The sequence below is a fragment of the Dipodomys merriami genome, unplaced genomic scaffold (assembly GCF_024711535.1).
Source record: "Dipodomys merriami isolate MVZ:Mamm:240054 unplaced genomic scaffold, mDipMer1.0.p SCAF_286, whole genome shotgun sequence".
NCBI classification, from domain to species: Eukaryota; Metazoa; Chordata; class Mammalia; order Rodentia; family Heteromyidae; genus Dipodomys; species Dipodomys merriami.
In genome coordinates, this window is record NW_027204337.1 from 1,390,287 (window position 1) to 1,410,660 (window position 20,374).

The 20,374-nt window shown below is 38.7% G+C and overlaps 1 pseudogene; it reads left to right on the forward strand.

Moving 5' to 3' along the window:
• Window positions 1-6,813: 6,813 nt before the first annotated feature.
• On the forward strand, window positions 6,814-20,323 carry LOC138838640 (zinc finger protein 25-like; annotated as a pseudogene).
• Window positions 20,324-20,374: the final 51 nt, after the last annotated feature.

A 20,374-nucleotide genomic window follows, 5' to 3' on the forward strand; every position in this document is an offset into this window, starting at 1 on the left:
ATAGCAGTTTATTAGGCCTTACCTATTTGTTTGTTTCACAGATTCAACAAACCATAGAACCAAAATACTTGAAAAATATGCCACCTATAGTAAACATGCAGCCTTTGAACAAACTGGCATTATCCTAATAACAATGCAGTATAACAACTATTTAGTAGGATTTAAATTGTAGTAGGTATCAGAAGTGATTTACAGTGTATAGAAGATTGCCTGGAGATTATATAACAGGTGATATGCACTGTATAGTAGGCTGTGTGCAGGTTACATGAAAGCAAACTAAGAAAGAAGTATCAGATGAGACAAACATAATAAATAGCAAATTACATGAAAGCAAACTAAGAAAGAAGTATCAGATGAGACAAACATAATAAATAGCAAAGTAATTACTAAATGAAACCATGTTTATATTGTAATGTAAAAATAGTAAATATATCAGGTTCTGTCTGATTTGAACAGAAGAAAATACACTCATAAAACTCAATAAGCTTTTCAAGGAGATATACATTAATTATCAAGAAATCAAAATAAATCAATATAAGGATACCCTAAGCAAAAATCAATAATGAAAAATACAAATACTGATAATAAAAAATACAAATACTGATAATATGAGAGGAAATAAACATCAGCACAAATTGTATTACCACAGATACAGAGCATTGGTAACAACAGGTATATCATAAATCTGTATAATAAAAATTTTATGCTGAAAAGTAAAGTCTACAAAGACATGGTTAAAAGGCCAAAGAATGATAATTTCTTTAATCTATCATTATGATAGGAGAACTGGTACTCCACTTTTATTTTGTTGGCCCTGGGGCTTGAACTTGGGGCTTGGGCACTATCCCTCAGCTCTTGAGATCAAGGTGAGTACTCTACCCCCTCAGCCACAGCGACACCTCTGGTTTTCTAGTGCTTTATTGGAAACAAGTGTCTCATGGACTTCCTGCCCATGCTGGCTTTGAAGTGTGATCCTCATATCTCAGCCTTCTAAGTAGGTAAGATTACAGGCGGGACCCACTGGTGCCCGGCCTCTAATACTCCACTTAATGACTAAAAAACCAGACAAACAAGATGTGGAAAGCATTATCTTTACCTAAATGCTGTTTATAAAGCACTATGATGTTATACTTACCAAGACAGACACACTGAGAATAGATCTGAAGACAAATTGTCTACAAATCAGTATGAGAAAGCAATCTAGGGCTGGGAACGTGGCTCAGAGGTAGAGCGCTTGCCTTGCATGCATGAGGCCCTGGGTTCGATTCCTCAGCACCACATACACAGAAAAAGCTGGAAGTGGGTGCTATGGCTCAAGTGGTAGAGTGCTAGTCTTGAGCTGAAGCGCTCAGGACAGTGCCCAGGCCCAGAGTTCAAGCTCCACAACCAGCAAAAAAAAAAAAAAAAAAAAAAAAAAAAAAAAAAAAAAAAAAAAAAAAAAAGGAGAAAGCAATCTATATTATAAACACAATAAAATTCAATAATATATTTTCTAATCTAGCAGTAAAATAGGTGGAAACTAGAATGGATCTGTATCAAATGTATGCTATTACTATATTATGTATAGAATATTAAAGGGAGCAACTGTCTTAAGTCAGTTGTAAAATCGTAACAATTGCTTTCAATTATGTAAGGTGAATTCACATGAATATCTTCTGGCGGGGGTGGCAGAGCCATAGAATTTGAGGGAAATAGGGTCATGAGAATATAGTATTCAACTCAAGCATAGAGACAGGAGGGAGGGATTGGGAGAGAGTGAAGGAATGGAAGATACTGTATGAAAAGAATTTATTAATCTCTATGCATCACCTCCATAATAATATTAAATTACATTAATAATAAAACAATACCACCAGCATAAAAGATTTGCTTAGTGATGAAAATCTACCACAGTTAGAACAACAGTTACAATTTTTAGAAATCTAATACAGCACTCAATTTGCAAGATAAACTATTTCAGTTTAGGTTGAATATTAACTCTACATAAACCAGTAACAATAATCCTTTCATTGTAGTATTCAATTAAGTGTTAATGTTAAATGCTGAGGTAAATAAAAAAAAAAACAAGACCAGCACTTCTGGCTCAAGACTGTCATTTAACCTTAACTATTAAGGAGGAAAATGAGGTCTGGAAGCCAGCCTAGATAGACAACTCAAATTAAGCAGCTAATGAACAGGTTAGAGGTAAGGCTCAAGTGATAGTGCCAACAGTGAGTGAGGAAGCTGACTGTCTGTGAGACCTGGAGTTCAAACTCCAATAGCAGCTCTAGAAAGCTATGGTGGAGTCTGAGGTATGTGTATTACATGTGTTTCTAAATTAGAAAACTAATTGTTGTGAAAACTGGCAAGTCTTCATCTCAGACATAAAGAGAAAAGAAAATGAGTGGAGGAGGGAGAGAAGGGAAGCCAAAGGTCAGGAAAAAGATGGAAGAAGAGGAGACAAGAGAGTAGTGGAGAGAAAGAGGGAAAGGGAAAGGAGGAGGAGGAGAAGACACGAGAGGAAGAAATCCTTATGGCATTAGATTTGACATTAAATCTTAAATAAGACACCAAAAGTGACTCATGCAACAAAGAGACAAACAAACAAATGCCAGGCTCTGGTGGCTCACACCTGTAATCCTAACTACTCAGGAGAGTCAGATCTGAGGATCATGGTTCAAAGCCAGCCTGGGCAGGAAAACCTGTGAAATCTTATCTCCAAAAAAACACCAGAAAGCCAGAAGTGGTGCAGTGGCCCAAGTGGTAGAGTGCTAGGCTTGAACTGATGGGCTGAGGCACAAGCTCAGACCCAGATTTCAAGCCACATGACTGACAATAAATAAATTAATGAATAAGGGTTGGGAAGGTGGCTCAGTGGTAGAATGCTCGCCTCAAATTCATTAGGCCCTGGGTTCCATTACGCAGCACCACATAAGTAAAAAAAGTCGGAAGTGGGTGCTGTGGCTTAAGTGGTAGAGTGCTAGTCTTGAGCTGAATAGCTTAGGGATAGCACCCAGGCCCAGAGTTCAGGCCCCAGAACTGACCGAAAAAAGAAAACAAAACAAAGCCAAGAAAATAAATCATAAGTAAAAATTAAAAAATAAATACAAAAATAAACAAACAAAAACAAACAAGATTAAGTGCACATAATCAAAATCTTGTATAATGAAAAGAACTATCAACGAAGAAGCAAAAGCATGGTAGGAGAAAATATTTGCATATGTCTATAAATAGATTCCTAACAAATCTGAATTAGAAAATATAAAGAAAATCCTACAAGTAACCCCGACACAACAAAATCTAATTTTAAAATAGGAAAACGATTGAAGAGACTTTTCTAAAATGAATATACACAAAAAGCTGATTAAAATATAAAAGTAGTATCAATGGTCATGAGAATAATCCAAATCAAAATTACAATAAAATAACTATTTTACACATGTTAGTATGGCCATAGTTTTAAACAAAACACCAAAAATCCTTCCAAACTCCAACAAAAGCTAGGAAAGTTGTGACAACAATGTGAACCTTGATGCATTTCTCTCAGGTATGTAAAAATATCAAAGATGGCACAAAGAGTCCTAAAAAGAACTAAATATACAATTACATAGAAATATGGTCCAGCACTTCTACACTTGTACGTACCTTAGAGAAAAACAGAGATTTCTATAAATACCATCAAAAATACAGCCTAAGTTTCAAGAAAGACAAATACCACAAAGCAGTCCTAGAGTATTTACAGAGACAATTGAAGTACTTATAACACACTCAGTCCTGTATAGCAATCAAAGTTATGTTTGACAACACTATTTCAGCAAATCCAGTAAAACTTCATTAGGATAGTCTAATGTTGTGTATGAGGATGTGATGTCTGACCAGTTTCTAGCCAACCTTTACCTTCCATGAGAAGTTACCTCCTAGGTGTCATTGAATCACATAACAAGTGGAATGACTTTGTCCTGACATTCAAAAATGAGAAACAAACTAAAGCAAACCTGCACTTAACTTAGAAGGCAAGTTTTGATAATCTGCTAAATCTCCAAGCCATCTTTAGCTTTTTTAGAAACATGTTTCTGAAGCTGAATCTTTTTTTTCTGTTCTTCAATCTTGGACACCCTCAGGTTCATAAAATGGAATGTCAAACACTGAGAAATACAAGAATCTCATCAGAGATCCTTCCATTCTTTCTTGCTGTTGACAATGAATAAAGATTCTGGAACCATGGCTAGGAGAGAAGACAAATGAGAGAGTCAGAAAAGAACCAGTGTGATTTTACCCTAGAAGTTCCTGCTCAGAACATGATAGGTGGGCTGGAAAAGCATAAAGCCTTCTTATGGGAGAAGAAACATTCCTGAATCAAGTAGAGCATTAAAGTATCCAGTAATGACAAATCCACAGAAGACTAAAGCCTTATGTGTTGCTAAACACTATTAACAGAAAATACACCCCAAAATGTAGATCCATAAAATGCAAAGAAACACAACTTATATAGGTATGTGCTTTTGCTTATACTTGTTGGTTGATGACACAGGAAATTCTATTATCCAGCGTTCAGTTATTTTTCCCATTTACCCACAATAGTAATTGTTAATATAAAATACATGAACTTTGCAGTGACATTTACAAAAAGCGAAAATTTATTCTGTTTACTTCAGTGAGGTTGTTTTTGATAGGAAACACAATATGAATCTTTTAAAAGCAGTGTTTGCACATTAGTACTGGGTTTTTCTACATTATAAGAATATTTTCTTTCTTTGAAAAATTAAAGTGGAGCTGGGAAGGTGGCTCAGTGGTAAAGCACTTGTCTTGCACGCCTGAGCCCCTGGGTTAGATACCTCAGTACTACATAAGCAAAAAGAAAAAGCTGGAAGTGGTACTGTGTCTCAAGTAGTAGAGGGCTAGCTTTGAGCTGAAGAACTGAGGGACAGCACCCAGGCCCAGAGTTCAGGCCCCACGACTAGACTGAAAAAAAGAAGAGAAAAACTTAAAGTTAATTTATTATAGCCTAAGTGTTCACATTCACAATACTTAAGATGAGGAGTGTTACAAATTTCAAAGTGGGATATTTTTGTGTGTTTTGGGATTTGCACTGTCCTCATCCACATTAGTGACTGAACAACCTGCCTTAAAATTGTCAAGTTTTCTATTTCATCTTATTTTATTAGAATATAATCTGAATTTAAAAGAGGACATTGTAACTGGGCCCTCATGTCTAATGGCTGTAATCTTAGCTTCTCAGAAGACTGAGATCTGAGGAAAGTTAGTATTATCCCCACCTTTGTTCCTCAGCTCCACCAAGACTTGAGCTCTTCCCAGACCTAGAGTTCCCTCCATACTGGTGACCACTCCCTCCCTCTATCCACACCTACCTGAGCTTGCACCTACCTAACTTCCTGCTCCCAGCTCCTGTTGCTACCTGAAGACAGACACATGCATGTGGCTCCCTCTCCTGGGAAATATGGTCCTTCTAGTAAACCTTATAATAATCTTTCTCCTGTGCCTGCTTGTGGTCCCCTGGGATGCACATGATGGATCCCTACAAGGATCACAAAATGGAGCCATTGGTAAAAGAATGTCTGAGAGACTTATCTCCAATAAAATAGACAAAGTAGCTGGAAGGGGAGGTGTGGCTTAAGTGGTACAACATTATCATTGAACCAAATAATTTCATGGTCATTTTCCAGACCTTGAGTTCAAGTATCAGGACAAGCACACACATATCAAGGTCATTGTATTGTATTCAAATTATATTTTAACAATTAAATTGGAATACATAGGAAGTCTCTCTCCTTTTTTGTTGGTTGTGGGGCCTGAACTCTGAGCCTGGGAACTGTTCCTCAGCTCCTAAACTCAAAGCTAGCACTCTAAGTGGCGCTGTAGCTCAAGTGGTTGAGCGCTCGCCTTGAGCTGAAGAGCTGAGGGACAGCGCCCAAGCCCAGAGTTCAAGCCCCACGACTGACCAAAAAAAAGAAAAAACAAAAAAACAAAACAAAACAAAAAAAGCTAGCACTCTACTACTTGAGCCACAGTGCACTGCCAGCTTTTCATGCTTCTGTGGTTCTGAGGAATCAAACTCAGGGTCTCGTTCATGCAAAGCAGGCACTCTACCACTGAACCACCTGCCCAGCCAGTCTCTCTCATTTTAAGTGATGTAAAATTGACTAATTATATTAATGGAGAAATTGTAATTTGTCAAGAAAGGACACAATAATTGGAGTATATCTGTGCCAGGCGCATTTTGAAAGTTTCAAACACCATAGTAAGTGCAGGGGGTGAAAAGAAGATCACTATGTTTATATAAGACATATTCAAGGAATGTTTACCATTCATTGGCTTCAAAGCACAAAAACCAAGTTGATAAAGCCACATGGGTGAGTACCAGAATCTCTAGGTTTAGTCTCTAGACTCTCCTTGTCTAGAGAACCAGAGGATTCTCAGCCAGTTTCTTGCACCTGCAGGAACAAGTGCTAATGGCAGCACAATTCCATTAGGCCAAAAAATATCATCAACCTCAGACTGGTGAAAGATGGTAAGGGCAGATTTTGGCTGGCGACTCAGATTGCTTCAAGTTACAGCTCCCAAGTTCCTCTGAAGAAGAGACACTGGGCTTCTTCCTCTTGGCTCTGGCGATAGAATGCAAAGCTGTACAAAGTAAAAACACCAACAGTGGCCAAGTAGGTTCAAGGGCCTTACCCCGGCAGCCCTCCATTCTTTCAAAGGATCTGTGCCTCAATAGAAACTACAATTCCCATAACACGATGCATTCAACTAGAGGAAGTGGGCTTGTTACAGGGTTTGGACTGGCACCAGACACTTGGTCCTAAGTGTGCATGGATGCATGGGGACCTTTCTCTCCCAACTCCGGGAACTAAGGTGAGTTTCTTCTTGAAAAATCAGTTTACCTCCTGAAACATTGTGAGATCAACCAAAACAAAGAAATGTATTAGGATCATTAGATAATTTGGCTTTTTAATTCGTAGTTTTATTAATGTAATTGAGGTTATGAGACTCCATGCTTATTGATTTTGTTTTTGTTCAAAAGTATGTTCTTCTGAATATAAATTAGGTCACTGTTTTGCCTTAAAAATTTGAATATCTCCCCTCTCTCTGTAAAAGGGTATTTGCAGCTGGGTGCCAGTAGCTCATGCCTGTAATCCTATGTACTAAGGATGCTGAGATCTGAGGATGCTGGTCCAAAGCCAACTCGGGCAAGAACATTCCTGAGCTTTCTCTCCAATTAACCACCAAAAATACAAAAGTGGTCTTGTGGTTCAGGTGGTGTAGAGCTCACCTTCAGCAGAACAGCTCACGGATACAGCTCAGGTCCAGAGTTCAAGCCACAAGATCGGGTATTTACATACACTGAGCTGATTGATTCTGGGATCATTTCCCCCTTCTCTAATATATATATATATATATGAATAAAATAGCAGAATTTTAAGGTAGACGTACTTTATAATCTTAGAATTAAATAGATTGGTCAAACTCTACCCATTATTTTTCCAGAAACTCCCAAATTCCCTCTATGAAATTTTAAGGAGTTTTTGGTTCTTTGCATATGAAATTTTCCTTTCCTTTAATATTTTTTCCCTCCTTTTGTCGTTGGTCCTGTGGCTTGAACTCAGAGCATGGGCACTGTCTGTGAGCATTTGCTGTGCTCTACTTGCCTTTCTTTTCTTAATTGCTTCAGGAAACTAGTGAAAAGTTTCCTCCCAGGGGTTTCTTAGAAAATGGTACTCCTCCTCCAAGACTCTTTCAAAAATGGTTGTCTAGGGTGATCAGGGTGAATGTGGGTGGAGATAGAGTACAGGGTAGGTCTATGTTCATGTGAAGCTTGATAACTTGATCCAAACCAGTCTGTTTTTAGTTTTCTGTTTTGCATATCCTGTTGTTTTGATTTTCTAATGGTTCTCTGATCCTAGAAGTTTCTGCCACCTGCGGGTCCTCAGACTTGTTTTCCCAACTGTATCCATTACACTGTGGAATAAACCTTTTGCTTCCCTCCCTCATATCAGACATCCCAAGCTTTTCTCTTAAGTATTTGTTGTGATTGTTGATGATCCTTTCCCCACATCATGATTGGGAAGGATTGTGTAGGAAATATTCATGGCTGATATTCAGTCCTCCAGTGCATGGGTTCTCCATGCCTCTTTTAGTGGACCTGAGCTATTCCTCATGAAAATGGAGATTATGAGGCACATTTGGATGTATAGATGTCAACTTTGGAGCACCTATAAAATATGAAGTAAAAATAATTCTTTCTTTCTGTAAGAGTTAAAAGTAAGTTTCTGAGAGGCAAGGAGATAAGGATCCAGTATAAATGGGTGCTTCCTAGACGAGCTGTGTCACATAGTTTTCATTGTTCAAGGGTACATTTTTCAAACATTCATTTCTAAGTATTATGTTCATTGTACTAGTAGAAATAGAATTTACTTCCTACATTATTTTTGAATTCTTCAGTGTTCACAGAGTAAGTCTCATTATTTGTTATACAAATATTATATCCTCTTCCTTCATTCATCTCAATGATTGACTGTTCCAGATGCTGAGGTAGAAGGTACAAGTATAGTATGGTATTCAGGGATAGATTATGGTTCTGACGTTCTCTGGAGGAAAAGGTGAAGGAATGGAAAACATGGAGCTCATGCATAATACTTCTAGAATTCCTTCGGCAGGAGATGTGGTGCACCCCTCATGGGTTCTACTAGGCCTGGAGATTCCTGTGGTTGTGATGATGCACCACCATGGAGGGCATGTGGATTATGGAGAGCCTGTGGATTTCACATCTTGTCTACTGTTGTACTGGTGGAAGTCTCCCAGTATGCACTGCATAACTGGGCTCAAGGCGTGACGTGATCAGTGGTACCTTGCTGGCCCCCATGTTTGTCAGCCTGTTTTGACAAGCTCACCCTGACATCTGCAACTGGTTGCTGCTGAGGCCTTTTGGACTAATGCCTGTCTCTATCCCATACCTCTGTATCAGAGACGTGTCCTGTTTCATGGTTTTGTATCAGTTACTGTGCAATGTTGTGTTATGTATCCATACATGCTGATAGTAGAGCTAGGTACAGTTTTCAAGGGTGGGGTAGTTTTTGATGCCTCTAGCAGGAGCAATTGTGTTCTCACTAACTGCATAAAACTCTGAGATTACTATGCAATCACCTTAACTTATGTTGCTTGTTCAGTTGATATAACCATTATGGTATGATAAATTTGGGTCTCTGTTTTCTATTGAGGTTTATAGGCTCTTAGCCATTGCTGCAGATTTTCTGGAATATTGGTTGCCAGCACTTTTTCTACCCTAAATGTTCTTGCTAGTGCTACTGCTTCTGCTGTGAACCTTATCCAAACCATATATACAACACAATATGTTAATAGTTTGGCTTGATATGTTTCTGGTGCCCTGGGATGCAGGTGGGCTTGGATAAGATTGTGATATGTTTTATGATTTGGAAACAGCAATGATGTATATTGATAATCAAGTAGATGTGCTAAAGACCCAGTTTAAAATGATGTGACATGCGAATGGTTAGTACGTCTGTGTTATCCTTCAGTATGATATAGGCCAATATCAAGTGTCATATTTGAGGAATCCGGACCTTTGATAATATTTTGGGGGGGAGGATCTGGTCATAGGGCCTGAACTCTGGGCCTGGGTGCTGCAAGGCTAGCGGGCGACAGTGCCATTCTTGCTTTTTTCTTTTTGCTTATGTGGTGCTGAGGAATCGAACTCAGGACCTCATGCATGCAATGCAAGGGTTCTACCACTGAGCCACACTGAGCCACCTTCCCAGCCCTCCTTTGATAAATTAAGGTTAGACATTAGGCAGTTACAGGGTCAGAAATCTGATATTGGTCACTCCACCCTATAGGTAGCACACCCTGCAGACTTAGCTGCATCAGTTCTCCATTATCTGCAGGGATTCAACCTGGGAAATAGCACTCCTTTTTCCATTTCTTAGGCATTTTCCTGTTTCTTGTTTTCGTATTCCTTTTTCTTCCATTCTTATTGAGATGTATGATCTGCTGCATTTTCTAGGCTCAAGCTGATAGACAATTGCTCAATTTACAAAATAAAAAGGAGGACTTGTTGCAGACTCAGAGGTGCAAGGACTGTCAAGGTGTGAGCAAAAGCTCCACAACCATGGACTGCAACCTTCAGGGCTGTAAGTACTTGCCATTTTCATAGGAGGGAGTGTTCCTTTTAGCTTCTGGGCCTGGGGCCTTACCTGTAGGAGTTTGGTGGACAAAGGTTGAACTAGAATGAGGAAGGATGCACATGATCTGCAGTTGTTGCCACATTGAGTCCTAGAACAATGTGATGGAAGAACTGGACAGATATAGAAAGTGTCTATAGCTAAGGATATTGCAGAAATAAAGAGAGATTCATCATTGGCCTGGTCTCTGTCTCTTCCATTATCATCCCCTCGTTCTTCTGGAGCACTGCTGGTGTTGTGGCTGGCCCAAGCAGTGGTAGTATGCTTACCCTCAAGGTTGCAAGTCCTTGCCCTTTCTTGGTTTGAGGAAGTGTGTGTTGTAGCTGTTTGGCCTGGGGCTTTAAGTGAAGGGAGGCTTTGGTGGAAAAGATAGATTGAAGTAGAATGAGGAAAGGTGTGTGCTGTTTGCACTTTTTGGCACAGTGGGCTTAGACCAATATTACACAAGCATTTGAGAAATATAGCAGAATTGTGCCATCAGCCATCTCTCTGTCTCCTTAATTATTATCCCATTGGCCCACAGAAGTCTTACTTGTGCTCTGTACGACTGTGGCAGAAGGCAAAGATTTATTCCACAGCTTAATGGATAAGGTCTGAGAAGACAAGTCAGAGGTCCCCTAGATATGTAGCCTAAAGCTACTGAGAGGAAGTTTTAGGATCAGAGAAGAGGTAAGAATTCTAAAGAGATTTTCACATACAAAATGAAAAGACTGGTTTGTAAATGTTTAAGATTCACATCAACATAGCCTAGCCTAAACTTCACTCTTCTACTCACCTGCATTCATTCTGACCCCCAAACCACTCTCTTTGTAGGAAAATCAGGGAAATGTGCCATGCTCTTAAGAATCCCTGTGAGGAAACTTTTCACTAGTTACCTGAAGAAATTATTAAAGGAAATCCAAGTAGAGCACAGCAAATGCTCACAGACAGTGACCAAGCTCTGAGTTGAAGCCTCAGGATGAACAGAAAAAGAAAAAACATAAAACCCTTAAATGAAAAGCAAAATTCAGAAACAGCTAAAAACTCATTTTCATTTAATAGATAGAGTTGGGGATTTTCTGGAAAAAGTAATTGTTTGATTTTGCAAAATTTAAATCAACACAAGGATTATGATGCATATCCACATAACCATCTTCTTATTCTATGCCAGTGTGTAAATTACACTAATGGAAAATGACCGGTTATAAGTTCAGTGTCTATGAGTACGTTTGTAAGATGAGAGGGGAGGTATTAAACAATGTAAAGCAAAACAGAGATATAATTTACACTCAGCAGAACACAGGCATAGAACAAAAAGACAGGTATGAGAAACAGTCTCATAACCTCAATTTCATTATTAGAACTAAGTACCAAAAAGTCAATGCATCTAATTCTCCCCATGTATATCCATTTTCTGGTTGGTCTTACAATATTTCACGAAGGAAACAGTGGTTTTGAAGAAGAAACTCACCTTAGCTCCCATAGCAGGGAGAGAAAAGTCCCAATGCATTCAAGCACTCTTCTGAGCAGAGGTGAAGCAAGGTGGCGCCGAGCATTATGGGAATTGTAGTCTCGCTGGAAGGCTTTTGGTTTGAAAGTCCTGAGTTGTTTTTGTTTTTGGAGGGCGGAAGTGGTGCAGAGATCCTTTTGCGCATGCGTCTCCCCGCCGACCTTGGGCGTTTTAAGTCTGCCCCTTCTGGGTTCTTTTTCTTTGTCTTGCTGCTGGAAGTGCCCTGAAGTAAAGTTCGGCCTTCCATAGGTGGAAGCCAGGAGGCAGGCACCCAGCTCTGTGCAGTGGAGCTTGGGAGCTGTAACTTGAAGGAATCTCAGGCTTTGGAACTGATGTCAGGTAGGAACTGTGGGATTGCTGCTGGAGTCTGTCCTCCATGGGTTTCTTTTTCTGGTTCTATTTTTTTGGTCCTTGGTGGGGCTTGAACTCTGCGCCTGCAAGCAATGTTCCTGAGCTTGTCAGCTCGATAGTAGAGCTTTACACTTGAGCCAAAGCACCTGCTTTCCCCTGCACGCTTTTCTCCAGTCTGGGATTGATAATTTGCTTGAGGTTCAGAAGTTTGTGCTGCCATTAGCTTCTGGGCCCTGAACTGCAAGAACCTGGTTCCCAAATGTCTGAGAGCAAGCTTGGTGATTCTGCAAACAAGGCAAGCCCAAGAGCTGTGCATTTGTACTCCAAGACCAAGGGATTCTTCTATTAATGCATGTGACTTTATTTGCTTTGCCCAGGTGGAAGAGGAGTACAGGAAGAATTCTAGTGAAATTGTGAGGTGTGTGCCTGCCTTGAGTCCTCTTACATGGAAGTTGTATTTAGGGCTTCTGTGTTGTTTCTGCTAGAGATATTTTAATCTTTTTGGCTTGAGGTTTTAATCTCCTGGCTTGAGTTCACAGATGTTTGTTCACCATCCTGTTTCGAGAGACAGTTGTACATGGGATATTGGAGTAGTGAGTGCTGGTCCTGTATTTTTAGGAATGAAGCCTAGCAATGTTTGAAGCAGAGCACCCTATGAATAAGAATCTCCTTCCTAAATGGACAGACCTTTTCAATTCTGAGAAGCCCTAAAGGAAAGAAGCAGAAAAGCACAGGAAGGGGAAGATGCTGCTAGCTTCCCTTGCCTTATGCAAAAATTGTTGCTACTTCCCTAAGCACCAGATTCACGTGGTACTCTTTCCTACACCACTCTCACTTTGTGTTGTTGCAAGATTTAAGCTAATTTCTAGGAGTTGTGATGAGCTGGCTTGAGGAATAACCCAGAGGCTAGTTATCAGAGGGTACCTGAGGCTGTGGTTTGGGAAGGTGGGGTAATTGTTATGACTGAAAATATCTATTCATGTAGTAATCCCTAATCCTCTTCTTGCTAATTTATTCAGCCTGGGTTACCACTATAATTTTTAGTATGTATTCATTGAAACTTATCTTAAATGTCCCATCTATGGATTTGTTAATGCTAGCTCTAATGTGTTGGCTGTGCCTCGTAGTTCAGAAAGTGTTGGTCGGGGACATGTGGCCTTAAATGAAAAATCACAGAAGAAAACTTGAGGTAATATGTCTTACTCAAGGTTGTGTGTTTTGTAGGTTATGCTTATCTTCAGGTGTGTCACTCCTATATGGAGTATTTTATGTTGTATCTTTAGGATGGTCAAGGATCTTCCCATGACTGTTTAGGAAAATGAACATTAGGGACTTCTCAAACCTGGGTTTACCTCATCTTTACTCATGTTCCTTTGGCCAAAGCATGTAAATGGCAAATTGCAAATCATTGCATATGTTTGCAATGGATACAGTGAAATGTACCATTGGACAACCATTATTGAAATAGTATAACACAAGAAATATATTCTGTACATAGTTTCCTCTGTAACTTTGGGTGAAAACTACTGAGTTACATCATACATGCTTTCCATGATGTTTAAATATGTAAAGGAATGAGGTAGAAAACAAATTCCATTGGATTCCTAGGATACCTTTGCATTAAAAAAAGCAGTTCATACATCCCGAAGTATATTCAGTAATAAATAGTTTCAGTGGAAATGTGATATGTTTTTTCTTTCAGTTATTCAATATTTTTTGTTTGAACATTCACTTTTATAAATGTAGTATGTACATAAACATAGAAATTAGTTGGTTTAATAATATCTATGTACCAGGAAATGGACTGGATTTGTATTTATTGTAGACTTTAATCCTCTGCCTGAGACATTAAAGACTCTTCTCTTATAAGAAGTCTTTGCCGTTTTCTAGCCCATGTATTATGTTGCAAGAGGAAATTCTGGGCTGAAAGTCTCACAGATTCATTTCTGAATACATCATTTGTCTTGTATCTCAGCCATGCTTCCAGAATCTTCTGCTCATTGTCAGCAGCAAGACAAAATGAATGGATCTCTGGTGAGTTGTTTTTTTATTTCTCATTTGGTTTTATTCCATTATATGAACCTAAAGATGTTCAAGAATTTAAAACAATTCCAACCACACAGATTCAGCCTCAGGAACATATTCATATGACTTATAGATTATCAGATTAAGATTGCTTTTAGGTTTAGCAGATTAAATGGTTGTATTCTTTCTAAGTTGAATGCAGATTGGCTTCAGAATGTCTAGGTTTCATGTTGTCATAAAATGTAATCAAATCTGTTATGTGATGTAATGACACTGAGCAAGTTTCTTCTCATGGAAGGTGAAGGATAGCTTGCAAACAGATCACATCCTCATGAGCAACATTAAACTATTTCAATGAAATTTTCCTGGAATTGCTGAAATAGTGTGGTCATACATACCTTCATGTGTTCTTAAGGAATGATTAACCTATATGTACTTAAATTACTCTCCATATATAGTACTTGGACGACTTCATGGTCTTGGTCTTACTTGAAACTTAGTCTATATTTGTTGCTAAACTTTATGGTCTTTCTACAAATTCCTGTTTGTTTTCTAAAGTATCCTCACAAAATTTCTTTCCTCTATTTTATCTGTCTATTTTTGATTTTCTACTCACTAGTGTTGGTTATTTTTCTCTTTCTCTCTCTTTGTATCTATCTTTCTATCATTTTTTTCTTACATTTCTCATTCCCTCTTTCCTCCATATGTGTCTCAGTTGTTTCTTTTCTTCAAATGATCTATCTGGGAACTATTTTTTCTTAGTGATCAGTTTTACTTTGCTGACATGTCTCTTAGGTTTGACATTTTTCTTACCCATTGTATAGGAAAATTGTTCCCTAAAGAGTTCTACAGGATTCCAGAAACAAACTTAGAAAATCACAAAAACATAAACAGATAGACAGGGAAAACCAGGGTTCCAAGGCTCTCCTGCACTTGGTCCCTTGGTGCCAGCAAGCAAGCATAGTTCCTTGAGTGCACACAGGGAAGATTACCATTGATAACATGCAAAAATGAAGTATCTATATTAATAGTACAATCAGAGCCACAATAGGTTGTGAGGAAAACATGTTTCCTAATCTCCTGAGACAGAAGACTGGCTCCCAGATAAAATGCAGACATGAATTTCACCTTACCTAGCCTTGAAGGTGAACAGCAGCTCAGTTTCAGATGCTATCTTTCCAACAGTAAGGAAAAGGCCTGCCCTCCAGTCTGTTAATCCTCTCTGGAATTCTCTTTTAACCCTTCTGTGGCCAGCTCTCAGTGTTCTCATTGAGGTCAGGCTCGAATTCCAACCTCTCAAACCTTTTCCCCCTTGGCTCAACCTCAGAGTTCCCCACAGAAAAGTATTTCCTTCGCCCAGCTTATAAACTACAAGAAAATCAGTTTTCTCCTGATTCTGTTACCTTTGGTCTAACTTCATTTGATGTGGTATTCTATTTTGTCTTTCCTTCCCACTACTTTTGAATATTTTAATTCACTGCCAGTATAGGATAGGAACTGGTTTTGAAAAAAAAAAAATACAGTGACAAGGTTTTCTTTGTTAGAAATATCACTTGTTGCAAAATCTCACGGATGATTTCTCAGGAATTGATTTGGATCTCTGAGGAATTTTGCGATTAACTAACACAAGTAGAAATATATCCTTAGAGATCTACAGGAGAAATGACTCAGGAATATGTGACACATTGGAGCATTTGTTCATATTCATCATTTTTGTCATATTGAGTATTCCTTGAGCTTGTATACATTTTCCTCCACCTTCCATGAAGCCTATTAAAATGAAAATATTGTAAAGAATATTTTATTCCCCTCCCACATATATTTTGTATTGTAGAATGTAGGCAAAGTTTACCAAACCTCATGGTAGCAGTTCTTTTTTTACATAGGATGTAAATATCAGGGTATCTGTGACCACTTTTCAATATTTAGTATTTAAACCAAACATGGTTAAACTAGGATATTTTTATGTGTGAACTCAATTAAATCTTATATGGGCAAAATAAATCATTAGCTACTTTCTGGAGTATTGTTAGTATTTTTTAATATTTATGTGGACACTGCTTCTCATAGGTCTAGTAATGTTCTATGTTCTGTATTCCATGTCATATCCTGAATGTGTTCTGCTTGCTGATGAGAGTACCTGTTAATAGAAAGTCTAAATAGGATTTAGGGTGAAGCAGTATATGTAAATGCAGAAAAAATATTTGTTTAATTCATTGTTACCCTTATATGTACTAAAATTTTATCAAAAAATGATAATATAATTTTTCAGACACCTCCTTAGACTTATTGTTGTCATGCCAGATTATTGTCTCCTTAGAGTTTTTACCTTGTCTCTATTGCTAGCAGCAGAAATGTGTTTGCATGCATTAGGGAAACTGTAATTTTTTATTGGTCTTGGCGCTTGAATTCTGGGCCTGGTTGTTATCCCTCAGCTCTTCAGGTCAAAGTGAATGCTCTCCCACTTGAGTCACAGTGCTACTTTCAGTTTTCTGGTGGTTTACTGGAGATAAGTGTCTCATGGACTTTCCTGCCTGGGCTGGCCTTGAACCTAGATCCTCAGACCTCAGCCTCCTGAATAACTAGGAGGATAAGCCACCAGTGCCCTGCCAATCTGTGTGTTTTAATGACCAGGTTTATATATTGTCCAATATTTCTAATTTGCTATTTAATTTTCCCAGTGAATAGATAACACAGCAAGCTGCAAACATTTTATGTAAGACAAAAGCATACCTGCAGATTGGAATTCTCATGACCTAGGTCTAATTTCTTGATGGAAATGTGCCATTACAGAAGTTGATGTCATTTGACGATGTGGCTGTGTACTTCACCTGGATGGAGTGGCAGGATCTGAATACTGGACAGAGAAACCTTTATAGAGAAGTAATGCTGGAGACCTATAGCAACCTAATGTCCTTGGGTGAGCAAAGGTCACTTTTATTTGGAAGATCAAGTGCTTTTATTTTTAGTAGACATTTGACTGTTTATGTTATTTAGGTATAATCTTCCAGTCCACTCCCAGGTAAAAAACTGCTAGTATAAAAGCCAGCCAAATTCAGTTCTGGGTGCTTGGTGTTGTTTGCCTTTTGCACTACTGCATGAACCACAACTCCATTTTGGCTTTTGTTTTGGGGTATATTCTGGGTTTCCATGCTCAGGTTGGTTTCAAGCCTGCCACTTCTGATCTCACCTCGTCAATGAAGGATTAAAGTTATAAGCCTTTGAACCATTTCATTTTCTAAAACAAACAAACAAACAAACAAAAATACTAAAAAAGATTCCAGTCCATGGGAAGTGTCATTTCTTTGTAAGGGAAACTTCAACTTCATTATATGTAACTCAAGAGCTAATTTTATTCTCAATCTTTAACATTTCTAATCAATAGTTGTACAAAAGTTCTAAAGTATGATCCAATAATAGGAGACTGACTTCCCAGACTGGGGGTAATTATTATAGGTGGATCTACAGTCTAGATAGAATATACATTACTACTGACAGTATGATCTGGAAATCAGTAGGTGAACGTGTGTATTTGTAAGCCAAACTTGACACAGAGTTTAGTGCATCAAGATTGGAATTCTAGATACTCTGGAGGCTGAAATCTGAAGATTTTGGTTTGAAGCCAGCAACTGTGGAAAAGTGACCATGAAACTCTTATCTCCAAGTAACCATTCAAAAACTAGAATCGTAGGCAAGACTCAAACAGGTAGAATGCTAGCTTTGAGCAAAAGAGCTGAGTTCAAGCCACACAATGGACACAATAAACTCAAAGCTGGGGGAAACGCCACCATGGAGTTATTAAGAATAAAGAAACCATGGGCTGGGAAGATGGCTCAGGGGTAGAGTGATTGCCTTGCATGCTTGAGGCTCTGTGTTCGATATCACAGCACCACATAAGCAGGGAAATAAAGCTAGAATTGGTGTTGTGGCTCAAGTGATAGAGTGCTAGCCTTGTGCTTAAGAGCTGAGAGACAGCTCCCAGGCCCAGAGTTCAGGCCCCACAACTCGACGGACCCCACAAAAACAATTGAGATACCAGATTTAGGAGCAACCTTGTGAACAGGATGTCTGTGACCTTACATTAATGATGACCAGCAAGAGCAATTGTTCTCCACTATTTCTTATTCACAGGGCACTGTGTTCCTAAACCTGAATTGATTGTGAAGCTGGAGCAAGGTGCAGAACCATGGATAAGAGAAGGCTCAGACAAGAATTTTACAGGTGAGTTAAAGCATCTTGAATGGTGATGATGGATCCAGAGCCCAGTGGGTCTGTTTATATTCAGCGGTACCGAGCAGTAGTATTCCTAGTGCCCCTGAGTCATGTGTGGCAGAGAACTAGGTGATCCTTTGTCTCAAGGAATTGTCAATCCAGAATTCTCATGGAGACAAACTGAATTTGGTGTGCCAGTGTAGGTAGTGTTAGCAATTCCGTTTTTCTGTAGAGAAGTCATTCATAAAGAGAAAAAGAGAATAAGAAATGTAGAAAGGAGATCTCATTTTCTTTTAAACTAGTATTATGCAGGTAGGAGGAAAATAGGAGTATGCTAGGGCTGCTATCCTCTGATGGGGACAATTTCTTATCAGTGGTGCTGGGCATAGAGGGAGATTCAGAATGGAAGCATTAAGAGTATGGAGATGAATAATTTCAGGAAATATTTCCTGGGACAACATATAATAATCTGAAATACAGAAAAACATTATTTTGCATTGTAAAATGTCAGTACTACTTTCTTTATTACTACATTGCAGAGAAAAGTATATATTCTGCATAAAGCAATGCTTTGATATTTGAAAATATAGTAACAGAATGTGAGGAAATATCGTTATCGTAAGGAATTTGTGGGTCTCATTTATGTTTTTGTCTATTTTTCTATTATTCATTTTAGATGTCCCAGTAATGGAGGATGTGATTAGCACCTGTCAGGAAAGTCACAATAAATATCTCTCTGAAGTAGCAGTTATGAATAGTAACCCAGGGGAGGAAAAAGTGAGACTTATAAAAAGTTTTCATTTGAGCTCCATACAGAAGTCAGAACTGATTAAGAATAATGGGAACTCCTTAGGGATGAGGATAGAAAAGGTCACTGGCTGTCAGAAAATGGGTGTTTTCAGTGAACCTGGTAAGATGTGTGCTGCCCATAGTCCTCATGTGTCTTCTGTAGTTGAAGAATATAAACAATGTGAAAAGTCTTTCACTGAGAAGACACACCCTGTTGTCCCTCAGAGAACACACACAAGAGAGAAACCTCATGAATATAACGTGTGTCGAAAGTCTTTCACCCAGAAATCAAATCTTACTGTCCACCAGAGAACACACACAAAAGAGAAACCTTTTCAATGCAACATTTGTGGAAAATCTTTCATCTGCAAGCCATATCTTACTAGACATCAGAGAACACACACTGGAAAGAAACCTTATGAATGTAACTTATGTGGAAAGTCCTTCTCCTGGAAGTCAAATCTCACTGTCCATCAGATAACACACACAGGAAAGAAACCTTATGAATGTACCATGTGTGGAAAGTCTTTCACCAAGAAATCAAAGCTTACTGTCCACCAGAGAACACACACAAAAGAGAAACCTTTTGAATGTAAGATTTGCAGAAAGTTTTTCACCCACAAGGGATATCTTACTATCCACCAGAGAACACACACAGGAGAGAAAATTTATAAATGTAACTTGTGTGGAAAGTCCTTTACTTGGAAGTCAACCCTCACTGTCCATCAGATAACACACACAGGAAAGAAACCTTTTGAATGTAACGTGTGTGGAAAGTCTTTCACCTGCAAGGCATATCTTACTAGACACCAGACAACACACACAGGAGAGAGACCTTATGAATGTAACCTGTGTGGAAAGTCTTTCGCCAGGATGGCATACCTTACTGTCCACCAGAGAACACACACAAAAGAGAAACCTTTTGAATGTAACATTTGTGGAAAGTCTTTCACCTGCAAGGCATATCTTACTAGCCACCAGAGAACAGACACAGGAGAGAGACCTTATGAATGTAACCTGTGTGGAAAGTGTTTCATCCTGAAATCAAAGCTTACTCGCCATAGAGAACACACACACAGGAGAGAAACCTTATGAATGTAACACTTATGGAAAGTCTTTCACCAAGAAGTCATACCTTATTTGCCACCAGACAACACACACAAGAGAGAAACCTTATTAATGTAACATGTGTGGAAAGGCTTTCACCTGGAAGTAAAACTTCACTGTCCATCAGAAAACACACATGAAAGAAACCTTATGAATGTCATATGTGTGGAAAGATTTTCAGCTAGAAGCTACACCTTACTGTCCA